A 14,456-nucleotide genomic window follows, 5' to 3' on the forward strand; every position below is an offset into this window, starting at 1 on the left:
TTTTTTTTTTTTTTTATTTTCCGCCCCCTTGATGGCCATCAAGAGAGGGATGGAAAGAGGAGAGGAGGGAGAGAGAGTGTGTGTGTATGTGTGAGTGTGAGAGAGAGAGTGAGAGGGAGAGAGGGGGATAGAGAGAGTGTGTGAGGGAGAAAGAAAAATAATCTTTTCAAATCTCCTCCCTCTTTTTTTTCCCCCCTCGTTTCTTTGCTTTTCTCTAAAGCTCTGTGGTCTGTGAAACAGTCTTTTCTTCCTCCTCGTCGGGAAAATGGAGACACTTCGTCTCTCTCCTGGCTGTGCAGCTGGGAAGGATTTTTCTTTTCTTTTTCCCTTTTTCACTCATGGCTTGATTTTTTCCTTTCCCCCGTCCACTCGCCACCACCCTAATCTTGTCTTTTCTTTGAGCTTGTGTCTCAGATTTGTACCTTCTGGGGATTTATTTTTCACTCATTTCCTCGTTTTCGGTGTCGCCACTAGATTTGATTTGATTTGTTTGGTTTTTTATTTGCAATTTCCTCCGAATCGCTCCGTGCCTCCTGCTTTTAACCGAGGAATGGAAACGGTGCCGCTTTTTGTGGGTGCGCGAAATGCTCGAGCGGTAGGTTTGGGCTAATGCGCTTTTTTTCGCCTTTTCGGGACCAAGTTTTTCGATGTGCTTTTTGTTTTATTTAATTTTTTTTTTCTTTTGGAGAGAAATAATATTTAATTGTAACGCCTCTTTAAAACACAATAAAGCGTCTCTTTCTGGAGTGACCCCTTTGGCTTCGCTGTAGAGTGGATGTGAATCCTATCCTTTGTGCTGCTGGGATTATTTTGCGTAAAAGAAGCAGTATTTTGTAAATACATTTTTTACTTGTGGCTTGAAACAGTAGTCGGTCGTGGAGGGGGTTTTCTGAAATGCTCACTGTTAACATTTATTGAGTCACGAGTGATATTCAGTATGTAAATGATATTTTGCTTTTTTGGTATTAATTGCAAAATTCAGTTACAGATGATGGCAGAAAACAGGCATAGAGATGTTAAAAGCCGGGCAAAATAGAACGACGTATAGAAAGCACGTTGATATTAGAACTGTTTCTAATCACGGTGGGGAGGAAGGAGATGTGGAGGCCTCTGCCTTTCGCCATTCCCAGCTCCCCGCTCCTCTCCTTCCCCGGGCTCGGCAGGGCGGGGTGGCCGAGGGACTGCAGGGAAGAGGGGAAAGCGGCTCCGGCGGCGGCCCCGGCCGTGCCCGGGCTCGGCGGGCAGGCAGCCCCGGCTACGCGGGGGAGCGGGAAGATGGCGCTGCCTGGCTCCCTGCCAGCGTTTGTTGCGCAGTTTCACCCGCTCTCCTCCCCCACGGGCGCCATTTTAAGGTCTTTTCTGCTGTCGCCGCGCCGTGTGGGGCGGTGCCGTCGCGCCCAGCCATATCGGGCCATATTTCTGTGTCTTGTCTGGGAAGCGTTCTTGTCTTGGGCTTTGGGAGCCTCTCCGCGAAATCCTAAAAGCCTTGCTTCCCTCCCGTACCCCACACTCCTTTCCTAGTCTTTGGTTACTGTCTTGAGGGGGGTGTTAAACAGGCTTAGCTCGCAGGGGCCCGTGGGCGCAGCTTCAAGCCTGCCAACATCCCTTTCTAAGCTTGTTTTTTTACCTCTGAAATACGTGTTTCTTGTCATTCAGAGTATAGGAATTTAAAAAAAGATTTGAAAGAACATCTTGTTCGGAACCAAAAAAATGACCAAAAAAATAAAACATGACATTGAAAAAGAAATCCACCTGTAAAAAAGGATCCAGTGTAGTGCATAGGGCAAGGTATTCTTCATTGAAAAGGCTTCAGTACCTTTAAAAGCGCTTGCAAAAAATAAAAGCATAGGTAATTTTTTGGTGGCTAGGTTGCTTTATTTGTTGCTGTTACTATCTTTGTAATTTTTTGGTGGGGGGAGGGGCTAGCATATTTTCAAGTTTTCATCGCTCCTTTATGTCGTAGAGGAAGCTGTCTTTTCTAAATGACTTAATTTGGCAGCTCGACCTCAATATATTTTTAAGGTTTTGTTTTGGTGCTGTTTTTAGGAAGAGGACTGAAAATACTTGCCTGGGGTTTTTTTCCAAAACCACTTTTTTTTTTGTTTTAACATTTCTGTACTATCTGCTCAAAGCTCATGAGGCTTGAGTTTAATGCCAACATCACCTGTACCTGGGAAGAGCAAAGTGTGCTGCCAGACCAACTTAGGCTGTGCCCGGTGAGGAGTGTGGAATGCTTGTGTAGTTCTTGGGTTTTTGTTTTTTTGACACACCAGAGGAGGGCTTCCCCATTCCTGTTGCTCATTCTGGATGGAAGTGGGAGATTTTCTAAAATTCAGGAATAATTTTAAGGCTGTTTAAATTTTTTGCCCATTGAAGTGGAAGGGTTTTAAACACACACTCATTGCTTGGAATATACTAAAAAATTGTCTGGATATAAACTGTCTTTTCTAAAGACTTTTGGGGGTCAAATTTATTAACATTTTAGCTTTGAAAAAACCACACCAGCTGTAAAACTTTAATTGTTTACAGATATTTTGAGTGTGGAGTACAGTATTTGTTCACATATTTCAGAAATCTTTGAACCTCATTGAAGTCACTGCTTCTTGAAGTGATTACTTTTGTTAACAGGAATCTTGGGATCAAGATAATGAATTTTTTTTTAATGATAGTGTACTTTTATATAATAAAATTTCTCTATTATGTCCTAATGTCTGGGAGATTGTGCATGGTTTTTTTTAATTAATTTGTGAAAATAGCAAAGAAATGGGATAAAAATGATCCGCTTATATTCTCTCAGGGCCTAATACTTGCCAAATGACTATATATAATCTGCACACTGGCCTGCTTGCATTAAAGCATGGTGTATGCTCATCTTGAGTTGAGATCTTTGTTGGGTAGTACTTAAATATTCCAGACCAGTTCTTTTTAGATGTGTTTTTGTCTGTCTGAGCTTAAAAGTTTGTTGTTGTTGTTGTTGTTGTTGCAAGTAGCACTTTGCATTGGGTATCGCTTGTTTACATTGCTGGAGGAGTGTGAGGCTCACCCTGTTGATACTGTAGCCTGGTTGTGCTTCCATTGATACACCTTGGCTTACTCACTGGTGTGATGCTCGTGTGTTTAGGTGTGTGCTTATTTTTTTCATACTTCGAGTGCTTGCTTTGTATATGATACCTGTATTCTTGAGTTGAAAATGCTCTTGATAAATGTGTGGACTCAGTTGAGGTCAGTGGTACAAGAGATGGTTCTACTGTAGCTAAGTATTAACATCACCTTATGGATGTGCAGCTTTCCTGCCCCAGCTCCTTCAAGTGTCCTTTTCCAGTACAGTTTATGTATTTAGTTTAATTTTACTGAGAGGAAAGCCCCAAAGTTGTGCTAGTATAAGCTGCATTTCCAGTTTCCTCCAAGGTCCCTTTCTGTATTCTTGAAGTTTTGTGGCAGAGCTAAGTCCATAGTCTAGAGCTGAAGGGCTTTGCAGTCATGGATGCCTGGGTATGCTCCCTGCTGTCTTTTCCAGAATTTTGCTGGTATCCATATGGGTTCCAGAGAAGTTGTATCTTCGTAACTGCAGTTAGGTTTCACCATGAGGCTCTAATGATCAATGATCATGCCTCTTTATGCTGCATTAAGCTTGTGGTAAATCTAATGGCTGGTGCTTTTTAGGGTAGATGTAGCAGTGAGAGCGTGAAAGTGTGTCATTCCTGACTAAGTAGTGGCTACAGAGCAAGCATAAGAGCCTCCCTGATAAAGTAGTCACTCTGTTCAGAGAGTTGGCAGAATTCCTTACAGTGGTTCTGCTGGAATAAGCTGCATCTGTACTTGAAAGGTTTTTAATTTTCATATACCCGGGCCAGCATAGACATGGAAATTATCTACAAAGACAAGTGTGATTTTCTTTCTTATGGCAGAGGGGAAGCAGTGACAATAATAAACTGTTCTGACATTCATTGTGAGCTGCCACTGTTTTAAAGTCAGAATGAGCAGTTTTGGGAAGGCCCTTGTCACACCAACTAGATGCATAAGGACCAGCCTGAACTGAGGTTTTTTCAAGGTCATCACATAGTTAAATGAATGTGTGTATCCTTATTTTCAAATATTAATTTGTTCCTGCTTTCCTTGTGGAAAAAAGCCCAACTCATCTGTTGGTATTTTTTTTGCTTTATTTGAGAATTGTTGAAGTTTTAGACAAAAATTACCATCGTTAACTAGCACAAAGAGACTATCAAGGTTTTTTTTATTCCTTTCTTTTCTTGCAGTAATTTTAAAATGTTCTAGAATTAAGGGAACCCTTACCAAAAGAAATAGAAAGCAAGCAGGCAAAATCACTGTAAAAATGTAGCACAGTAACCTTTCTCTCATTGAAGGTATTAAGAAAGGGTGGTGAAGTGAAGAGAGGGGAGGTCTGGGGAGAAAGATTTAACTTCATTGCGAGAGACTGATTGATTATTTTTGTGAACTCTGATCTTACACCTTGTCTCAGGTGGAACTTGCAGTAGTTTTACTGTGAACTTGATCCAAGCATGGAATTTCAAGATCTGGTGTTGAAGCTTGAATTTATTGAGATAAATCAACTACAGAAGTTATCTTGGCCCCACTGAAATAGGTGGCGAAATCTCCATTGGTCTTAAGCAAGGCATTGGCTTCAAGACTGACAGGATGGGTGGCATGGGGGAATTTCAGCTTGGATTTGGGGGTGCTGATATGGACTGCACTGCTGAAATAGTTACACATCTGTCAATTCATCCTATTCAAGTTTCAGAAGATTTCCCAAACATAATAACTGAAAGGAGTATAAATGGCTGTTCAGATAATTATTGGCAGTTGTTAGCTGATATAGCTCATGTGCTTGTGGCAAGGTTTGGTTTTTAAACTAGGATGGACTAGAGTGGCAATGAAAAGGTATTAATTGGGCATTGGCTTATAAATCAGCTGAGAAATGATCAGTTCATAAAGAAGTTATGGGATTGCAGAATAATTTTTCAGAGTCTTTGAAAACTATATGCACAGAAGGACAAGTATGAAACTCGAGTATTCTCTAATAGAAACAAGGTAAGAGCATCTGAGGGACTGACTCAACATTCCTTGAAGTATTGTTTTGCACAAATAACATATGCTAACAGTCTGCACTATTGCATACAGTAGTTTGTAGAAATGCTTAGGAGCATCTAATTTCTTTTGGGCAGGCAAATGTTTCCTTCCTGAGGAACTGCTGAGATTATGCCTCCTTTGCCTCTTTTGGGATGAAACCGGTACCTTTCAAAATGTTTTATGAATATTGAAATTCCTGAGGAATTGTGTATGTGGTGAAGCAGCTTGGAAGACAGAGCCCAAAATAGGCCATAGCATAGTGATGAGGATAGTCATTGCTGGGGGAAAGGTCTGAGCCCAGCCTTTAGCCCGGGGAGTCCCATGGGATAGGGAAGCATCCTGACTTCCAGACTGAGGTTACTCTGGCTTTTTTCTGTGTGGTTTAAAAAAGTCTGTTTCCTGATGAAAGTTTTCTCAAGATTTTGGTATTGCTGAGAGCAGCTCTGCATGCAGTAGGAAAAAGATTGTGTTGAATGAATTAGAAATTCTGTGCTGAACGTGTGTCTTTGGGGGAAACCAGACTGTAGACAGCCACACTGGGCATTCACACGTGTACTTGGTGTGTTGACTGTATCTGGATTAGCCTTTAGTATCATATAACAGTTCAACTGTTAGTTGAACAGCACATTTCCTGTTTTTTTTTCTTAACATACTAAAATATCACTGTGGTTTTTGGAAGTTTGATAAGTTAACACATTTGACAAACTCAAATCAGTATTTTTTTAATGGCGTACTAAAGGGAAATAAAATGTAAGAGTTGGATAAACAGCCTATTGTAGGTTGTCTGTGTTGTAGTGTGTGGTTTCTATTTCCTTCTGTGTGTGGAGCTGGTATTTCACAATTGTGTAACGATCCTGCTTGTCCTCTTAGGTGTTCATCTGCCAGATCTTAAAAACCATGGAGAGGCATAATGTGCCTAGAAATTCATGAGAGGAAGCACTTTTGTGTCCCTTTTCTTGTTGCTATTTTTCTGATTCCTGAATAGTTTCTATTTTTTAGAGTAGTTTTTCTCAGAAAGGTTTTTTCATAATTCTTTCGAATATTTAAAAATTACCGATTTCTTCTCATACTCTGTTGCATACAGATGTATTTGAAATATTGATGCTTAAATTCAGTTCCACAGCTAATTTCAAACATTAGAAATTCATCTTAAAAGTACTGTTCAGATTTAGATTCTTGGACTGAAAACATATTTTTGTATATTTAGAAAGTTAATGCTTGCATAATGCGCTATGTGACTAGGTTAGAATCCCAAATTTCTTACTTTGTTAGCTGTTTTTTAGAGCACAGTTCCTGGTAGATTTTGCAACAGTGTACTAGTTACTTTTTTGATTACTCTGGGAAAGAATATATTCATAAGGAGTAATTCCATATTGTAGAATGTAAGTACAGCATAGTTTATAAGTGAGTAGTTAATGCCTTGTGTTTCACAAAGTGTATTTTAAAATTAATTTTGTTTCCTTACTCCTGTTGTCCTGAAATGACAGTTTTTGGAAAATTGTGACGTTTGAATGAGATTTTCGTTTGCAATGAATTTTTCAATATTTACCTCTTTTCCACTGAGTGCTGTGCAGCATATGATTTTTTTACAGTAACAAGAGGGGGAAGTGGAAATACCTCTTAATATCAACTTTTGTATTCCATCCACATAAAAATCAATTTTTTGAGAGCAGAGGGCTTGACATGGTGAGCCGCTCTTAAGTTGATTATAAGATAACGGTCTTGGTTACTTACGAGAATCTGAAATTCACTTCGCAAGATACTAGATTGCTCAAAAGTCATATTGACTTGAAATTTAAGAATAAACTATATGGTAATAAGGGTTTGAGTTTATACTCTTTTCTTACACTTCTGTGTTGCAGAGAATGCAAATGAGGTCTGATTGTTCCTGTGTAGGAGTTTCCTTCACTGGATCCGAGGCTGCCTGTTGGATAGGAACGTGAGAGAGAACTGACAGGGTAAGGCAGGCAGTGGTTACAGAACGTTAGCAACCTGAAGTGCACACTGCTGATATGTTACCCAATGGGTGATAAAACTCGGGTTGTTTCCCCCTGGTTCAGAAGCACACTGAGCAAAATACTAGCACTCTGGAAATGAATGAGAGTTCTGGTGGAAATTTGTGTGAGGGAAGGACGTGAGTTCTGGGTGTTTGACCTCTGCAGTCAGTGTGGAGTCACTTAATGCTGCTGCAATCCTTTTATGTAATTTAGCAAGGGATGGATTGGGTTAGTAGAGGTGTCTTACATCCGTGCTCAGAAAGGTTGTGAGGGGTGAAAATGCCACCAATTTGATGTAGCACACTCAGTTCACAGCGGTACCATTCTCTGCAGTGACTGTTGCAGTAACTGATTCGTTCTGGTTTTGTTGTTCTGGTGACTGTTGTTCCAGTGGCAATGTGTTTCTTCAGCTCTTCCATAGTGAAGTTACTATTTACCGTTGGGATTGTCAGGTAAAATTCTGAATGGAGAATGGTAGAGCAACAGAACAATTCAGAAGATTTGATAGGACAGGTTCATTATAAAGCACGGGAGAGATCTTGTCAGAATTCCTGCTGACATGATGTATACAAAGTCATATTGAAGTTGTGAAGATTAGTGGGTGTGTGTCATAATGACAACAGTAATTGCTTCAGGTGCTATGTGCGTTACTGTGTGCAAGTTTATCTCCCATTATAAAGGTTTAGCTACAGCAGTCGTTACCTTGCTCTGAAGCATCAATTTCCAAAGGTCAGTGTTCACTCTCAGGAGTCATGCTGCCAGTCAGGGATTGATCCCATGTATTTGCACAAAACTTTTAAGTCTAGATTTTTCCAACGGTTTTGCAGATAAATTTATTTGTGTGTTACTTACCAGGTTTTGATATTGATCATATCACACTTTTTGGAAATGATTGCTCTAAATGTTGCTCTTCTAAGCTATCCATTAGCTTGTGCTTTTTGCAGAAAGTGAAAATAGTGGTTTATTGCATTGTATCTGAAGTGATCTATTAAGGCTGTATGAAATTATGTGACTTTGAGAAAGGAAAATAATTATTTTGTGGCAAGCTTGAATATAGCTTGAGTAAATTTAAAATCCAGTGCTTACAGCTCTTAGAATACGGATAGTATATGAAGCATATGTGAATAGTTGGACTGCTTCCGGGCAAATCTAGTCTTAATGACGCTGCAGGTTGTAGAACCTGCATGTGTTAGATGATACTATGGGTTGTGTAGCATGTTGGTTAAAAATTTAGGCTGGTAAGGACCACTAGGGGTTACCTGGCCCTGCCCCCTGCTGTAAGCAGAACAAGCTTCACCCTTAGAACAGGTTGGTCAGGACCATTTGGGTTTTGAACATTTCCGAAGAGGGTGATTCCACCGTCTTGCTTGGACATTCTTCTTAGTGAACATTTTTCCTTGCATCGGGTTGGGATTTTCTGTGTTATGTGTTTTGGCCCTTGGTTTGTGTCTTGCTGTGTGTTGATGAGAAGAGACCTGCTTGGCTCATCTTAGTGCCCCTTTTAGCAGGCTGCAGGTAGCACCTGGGTTTGCCTTCTGTTGCTCAGGCTGAAGAAAGGCAGTTCCTTCATGTGACCACAGGATTTGACTTGCACTCTGTTGGACTCCTTCACGTTGTTTTGTATTTCTTTTAAGAACTGTGTGTATGTGTAAAAGCCAAACAGAGATTTCAGCACAAGTGCTGATGGAAAGGGAATCACTGCCCTGGACCGCTGCCTGCGCTGTGCTAATGTGAGTGCGTCGGTTGTATTCATATGTGTGCTGCAGCCCCACACTTGCTTTAAGCTGACTGAAGCACTGCTCCCTTCCCCCTCTCTTGTGCTGGCACCAGCACTGCTGTAGCCCTGTGGCAAACCAGAACCAGTCAAGAAGCCTGCTCATTCTAAGTTGAAACAGATCAATGTATTTTATCAGATTTTTTTGTTCCAGATGACTCTTCAAAGCCTTGAGCTGATCCAGGGAAAGTGGATGAGAGGAGGGCAGGACTGCTCTATTCATCTTTCGTTGCTCTTTGCTCTGTAGTAGGTCGGAGTGTTGAAATGAAGGCAGAGGCTTTAAGGCCAAGTAATAAGAGTCTCCCAGAGGATTGGCTTGCATAGCTGGGATTTCCTTGTTAGTTTTATTACTTTCAACTTCTTTCCTATTCTGTTTGGGAGCATGTGATAAAGGGCACTCTGGTTATTTCCTGAAAGGGATAGGCAGGGCTTCTTGCACAAGTACATGTGATCCAAATTGAAATCTATGCTATATTTGCCGGTGTGGTAGCAAGCTACAGGGAATATCTGTGCTGGGTTGTGGCTAATTAGTGAGGATTGCCCTTTGTAAATTAGTTGGATGCACTAGCAGGGCTGAGTTTGGCCTACTTCTTATAAGCAGATTTTTGTGGCTTTTTTTTTTTTTAAAGACACTGTAGACCAGTATTGATAATTAGATATTGCTAGGCTACATTGTAACAGTGCTCCAGCAAGTTGTGTGACTCTTCCCAAGGTGTGTTTTCCCCAGCTGTCTCTAGCGTGGGCTCTTGGCAGGGCCCTGAATGCGTTGATGGGCCCCAATGGCCCAGCCAAGCCTCGCCTAGAGCCTCCACTGGCTGAAGTCTTCAAAGACTGATTCGAATATAGAAGTGAGTCAATATTTAAGGGTCTAGGCCAGTGATCTCCAAATGTTTTTGATTGCACGCCCCTATTGGTAAGATTTTTGAGCATGCACCCCCATTATATGTATATTTATTTACATACACAAGTATATGTGTGTATATTAAAACTTCATGTAGTACTGAAGTTTTGATACTTTCTTCTTGCACCCCACTGGATTGTCTTGCACACGCCCACTTTGAAGACCACTGTTCTAGGCTTCATAACTCTTAACTCCACTCGTTGTGGCAAGTTTTATTTTCAAACTCTCCTGGCTTAATGTAGTTTATACCCATTTCATACATCACTCATTGCTTTGGCCACTGTATTGTTAATAAACAGTGAGGAGGACAGAAAAGCAGAAAAAGATAGTTGGCAAGAAAAGTGACGCTTTTCTATCACTTGTGCTGTAGAAAATGCTTTAGGAAAATTCCACAGGACAGGCTTACTTTTGTTAACACACTTTTAAATGATCATCTGTGTCAAGGTCATGTGTTGGTCAAATTCCTCTTTTCGAAGCAGACTGAATGACTACTTTTGGGTGAATTTGCTTTTGGGTGTGCAAGTACTCTGTCTGATTGTTTGGCACTGCCTCTGTTGCTCTCCTGAAATTAATAGGACACTAATCGTTTGGTAATCCGTGTTGAAAACAGGCGTCAGTTAAAAAGATTTAAACCTGCAGTGTCCTGGTTTCAGCTGGGATAGAGTTGATTTTCTTCCTAGTGGCTGGTACAGTGCTGTGTTTTGGCTTTAGGATGAGAATAACACACTGATGTTTTAGTTGTTGCAGGGCAGTGCTTGCATTAAGCCAAGGCCTTTTCAGCTTCTCGTACTGCCCCGCCAGTGAGGGGGCTTATTTGTATTTGCAAGTGGTAATGAATACTGTGACCAGTATTTATGACTAGGGGGTCCTGCCTCCAGCTGGGTAAAGGAAGGGGACTACCAGGTTTGACTACCAGGTTTATTGGACTGTGGATTTGGCACATCAAAACCACAGGAGATACAGGACTCATTTCCACAACAACCTCATAGGCATCTAGGCCAAAGAGTTGGATATATCATCTTTGCTATCATGCATCAGCCTCTGGGAAAATCAAACAATACAGTGGACTGTTAAAGGCCACTCTGAGAGCAAGAGGTACTGGGACATTCAGACATTGGGATATCCATTTAGCAATAGCCATCTGATTAGTTAATGGTAGGGATCTGCTAAATTGGCTGGACCTGCCCAATCAAAACTTTCATATACTATAGAAGGGGATAAAGTTCCTATAGTGCACATAGAAACTTATTTTGTGGAGGGCAATCTGGGTTGTTCCTGTCTTGGGCAAAGGCAAACCCATCCATGGGATTGCATTTGCTTAAGGACCTGGATGTACTCAGTGGGTAATGCAGAAGGATGGGAAAGTCCAATGTATACTCAAGGGGATTAGATTTTGGGTGAGAACAACCCATGATGACATTAATTGCTGTATAATACTGTATTTCATCACTACTCTGGTTGCTTTATGCCATATCTATGGTATTGCAGTAAGAATTACTCATATTAATGAAGAATGAGTGCTGATGAAACTGAGCAAAGTGAAGTGATGATGGAACCAGACTTCAGCAGGTAGTAATCCCAACACCACATATCATCTCTTTCTCTTTGAAAGACTGATATGACAGATGGAGCCCAAAGTCCTGGACTAAGTGAACTCAGTGGACGTCTTAGAAGGATGGCACATAGACTATGGGCCTATATGTCTGCATATATCTCAAAAGACAGGAAAGGTGGTTGTGATTATTTGGGATGTACTGGAAAGTATGGGACCTGGGCATGATGAGATTGGTATAGAATAAGGGGGTGGATATTGTCCTGGTTTTGACTGGGGTAGAGTTAGTTTTCTTTCTAGTAGCTGTGTTTTGGATTTAGGATGAGAATAATGTTGATAACACACTGATGTTTTAGTTGTTGCTGAGCAGTGTTTGCACCAAGTCAAGGACTTCTCCGCTTCTCACAGCACCCCACCAGTGAGGAGTCTGGAGGTGTGAAAGAAGCTGGGAGGGGAAACAGCCAGCAGAGCTGACCCCAGCTAACCAAAGGGTTATCCCATACCATTTGGCATCATGTGGAACAGTAAAATCAGAGGGAAATGGCTGGAGGGTGATGGCCCATTGCTTGGATTGAGCTGGGCATCAGCAGGTAGTGAGCAACTGCATTGTGCATCACTTCTTTTGAATATTCTTTCATCATGGCTATTATTTTCCCTTTCTTTTTCTGTCACATTAAGCTGTCTTTATCTCAAGTTCTACCCTTTTTTTCTGGATTATCTCCCCTATTCCACTTGGGGGAACGAGCAAGTGGCTGTGTGGTTGCTCAGCTGCCTGCCAGGTTAAACCACAACATGCAGTTACGTGGTTGTGTCCGTCTTTGGTATGTATGGTGAAATAGGAACAGATTTTGGTCTAAATAGGTAGGTTTATGACTTGGCTGTGATCTTGATGGTTCTTTCACAGACCACATACCCCTGTGAGTCTGTTTAAATTGCACATTGCTCCAGTGGTAATTCACAAAGCACTGCCATGCAGCATCCTGTTAGTGCAGTGTTGCTTACACGTGTTTGTGGGGATATTGAGACGGTGGTGATCTGTCTGTGTGTTTTTGCGAAGCCCCTTAGGCAGTGAATGCTCATTGGAACAACTTTTGAATGTAGCGAGAGCTGTGTGTGGTTAAGTGGCTCTGTGATGGAGCACTGATCAGCTGTATAAAAGCTTGGTGTTGGTTTTACACAGGTGAGCTCTTTGGTAAACCAGCCTTAAAAAATGAAATGGTGACATATTTTTTCATGTGTGACAGAATTCTGCTAGTGCTGACAAAAGTGTTGTTAAAGCTTATTAAGAAGGTGCACTTCTGAAGGGAACTGGTTGTGATTTTTGGTATTTATAAAAAATGCAGCTGTTTTCTTTGGGGGTTATTATCTGTCCTAAAATGGTAGGAATTTACGGTATGTTGCATAGATTTTTCTTGTATCACGTTTATCTAATAAAGCCAAGTGTATGTTTAGATAAAGGGTCTAATAGTGAAGATTATGTATTACCATTGGGGTTTTCTCACATCAGTGTTTTCATGCATTTTATTTTCCTTCTGATCATTATATGCAAGTTTTGAAGAATTCTGTGAACTTAACAAATTTATCTTAATTTGTGTCAGTTGTTTTAATACCTTCAGGAGTATTAATTGAACAAAGTTCAGTATTGTCACTTCTGCTACTGGTGAACGCTTATTGTAATAAAATCGCAGAGCATATTTGGTTATGTAAAGAAAAGACATTTTATTGTGTTTTAATAACGCTGTCAGTATTGCCATAGACACATGGGTTGGGATATTCAAAAGTAGGTTCGCAGTGTGGAAACAAAGATAATTTTGACTCACGGTAAATTTTTGCTTTTGGTTAGCTGGGAGACTTTGGAACCTTGTTCTTGAGACATGGGTATGCTTTCAGCAGTTAGAGGAAATAACAGCTTTCTGTAAGTGGTACTACCAGTACAGTTAAAGCAGAATGCTAGTTGCTTATTAATTTGATCTTAGTAACACAAGTTTACATTTAAATTTCAAGACATCATACTATGTCATGCCACTTGCTTATCGTTAAATTGCAGTATCAGTGCTCAAGCTGGTGGCTCTATGCAAGAGTAAGCAGCTGGAATACTGAATTGTGGGAGAAATTGCTTTTCTTAAGGTGCATAATCACCTCGTGAATGCTGATTTTTGTCAACATTGAGATAGTTATTGATAGCTGTGCTTTGCTTTTCTGTTCTCCCAGAGAGGTGGTACTGAATGATCCTTATACTGGCATATGCTCCATTTCTCCTTCACCCTCACTATAAACTAAAGCACAGAGAAAGAAAAAATCTGAATAAGGCTATGCAGTATAGAGGACATGGTGCCCTCTGCTAGTCTACAGTATAAGCTATTTTCAGAACCAGTGGAGTATAGAAAAATTTCAGGAAAGAGGTTACAGAATCACAGGACAGCCAAGGTGGAAATGAATATCTGGAGATCACATTATCCCCTGTCCTGCTCAGAGGAGGCTCTACCAGAGCAGCCTGCTCAGGGTCAGAGCAGGCAGGTCAAGGCTGTGGTCCAACTGTGTTCTGGGCATCTCTAAGGATGGAGAGTCCATAACCTTGCTGAAAAACTTGGGCCAGTATTTGGCTACCCTCAGAGTTTCATAAAAGAAAAGTTTTTTCTGTTGTCTACATAGAGTTTTTGGTTTATTTTGTTTTGATTTGTGCCCCTTGCCTCTTGTTCATTCACTGGAGACCACTTAGAAATGTTTGGCTCAGTATTCTTAATACCCTCACACCAAGTATTTATACACAAGATAAAGATTCCCCCACACTTTTCTATTCTTCAGGCAGAACAGTCCTGGTGGTCTCAGCCTCTTGTATAGCAGGTGCTTCAGCCCCTTCTCTGTTTTAATCATTATGGAGATCAGGATGAGGAATGATTCATGTGGATCTCTGGTCAGGGAGAGTAAGTTTCTATTTGGCAAGAAGTAAGAGAGAGAAGACAATGAGTTAAAGCCAAAACTGTGTTAAAACATTTGAGTGATAAGTATGACAGCACATTTTTTAAGGGAAGTTGAGAAAAAAACAAACATGGAATGCAATGATCAACTTGATGTGATTAGAAAATACTGTAAAGATGAGATTGGATAACTTAAAGGAAGCCAGGGTACCAAGAGGTTTTGGAA

The 14,456-nt window shown here is 40.8% G+C and overlaps 1 protein-coding gene across 7 annotated transcripts in view; it reads left to right on the forward strand.

Annotated features, from left to right (window-relative positions):
- Positions 1-14,456, forward strand: part of BICRAL (BRD4 interacting chromatin remodeling complex associated protein like) — a 46,201-nt gene that overhangs the window by 10,312 nt on the left and 21,433 nt on the right. Inside the window, exons 1-2 of one of the 7 annotated variants that reach the window (XM_042051545.1) lie at positions 126-595; positions 6,951-7,046. The exons of 3 other annotated variants lie outside the window; for them this stretch is intronic. The gene's annotated coding sequence lies outside the window, so the exon portion shown is untranslated. Of the gene's footprint in view, positions 1-125; positions 596-6,950; positions 7,047-12,369; positions 12,493-14,456 lie in introns of those variants that run through there. 3 more of the 7 variants (XM_042051546.1, XM_042051544.1, XM_042051543.1) reach the window with 3 other exon arrangements.

The sequence above is a fragment of the Corvus kubaryi genome, unplaced genomic scaffold (assembly GCF_017639235.1).
Source record: "Corvus kubaryi isolate FWS band 111438036 unplaced genomic scaffold, C.kubaryi_AGA036_p1.0 76, whole genome shotgun sequence".
NCBI classification, from domain to species: Eukaryota; Metazoa; Chordata; class Aves; order Passeriformes; family Corvidae; genus Corvus; species Corvus kubaryi.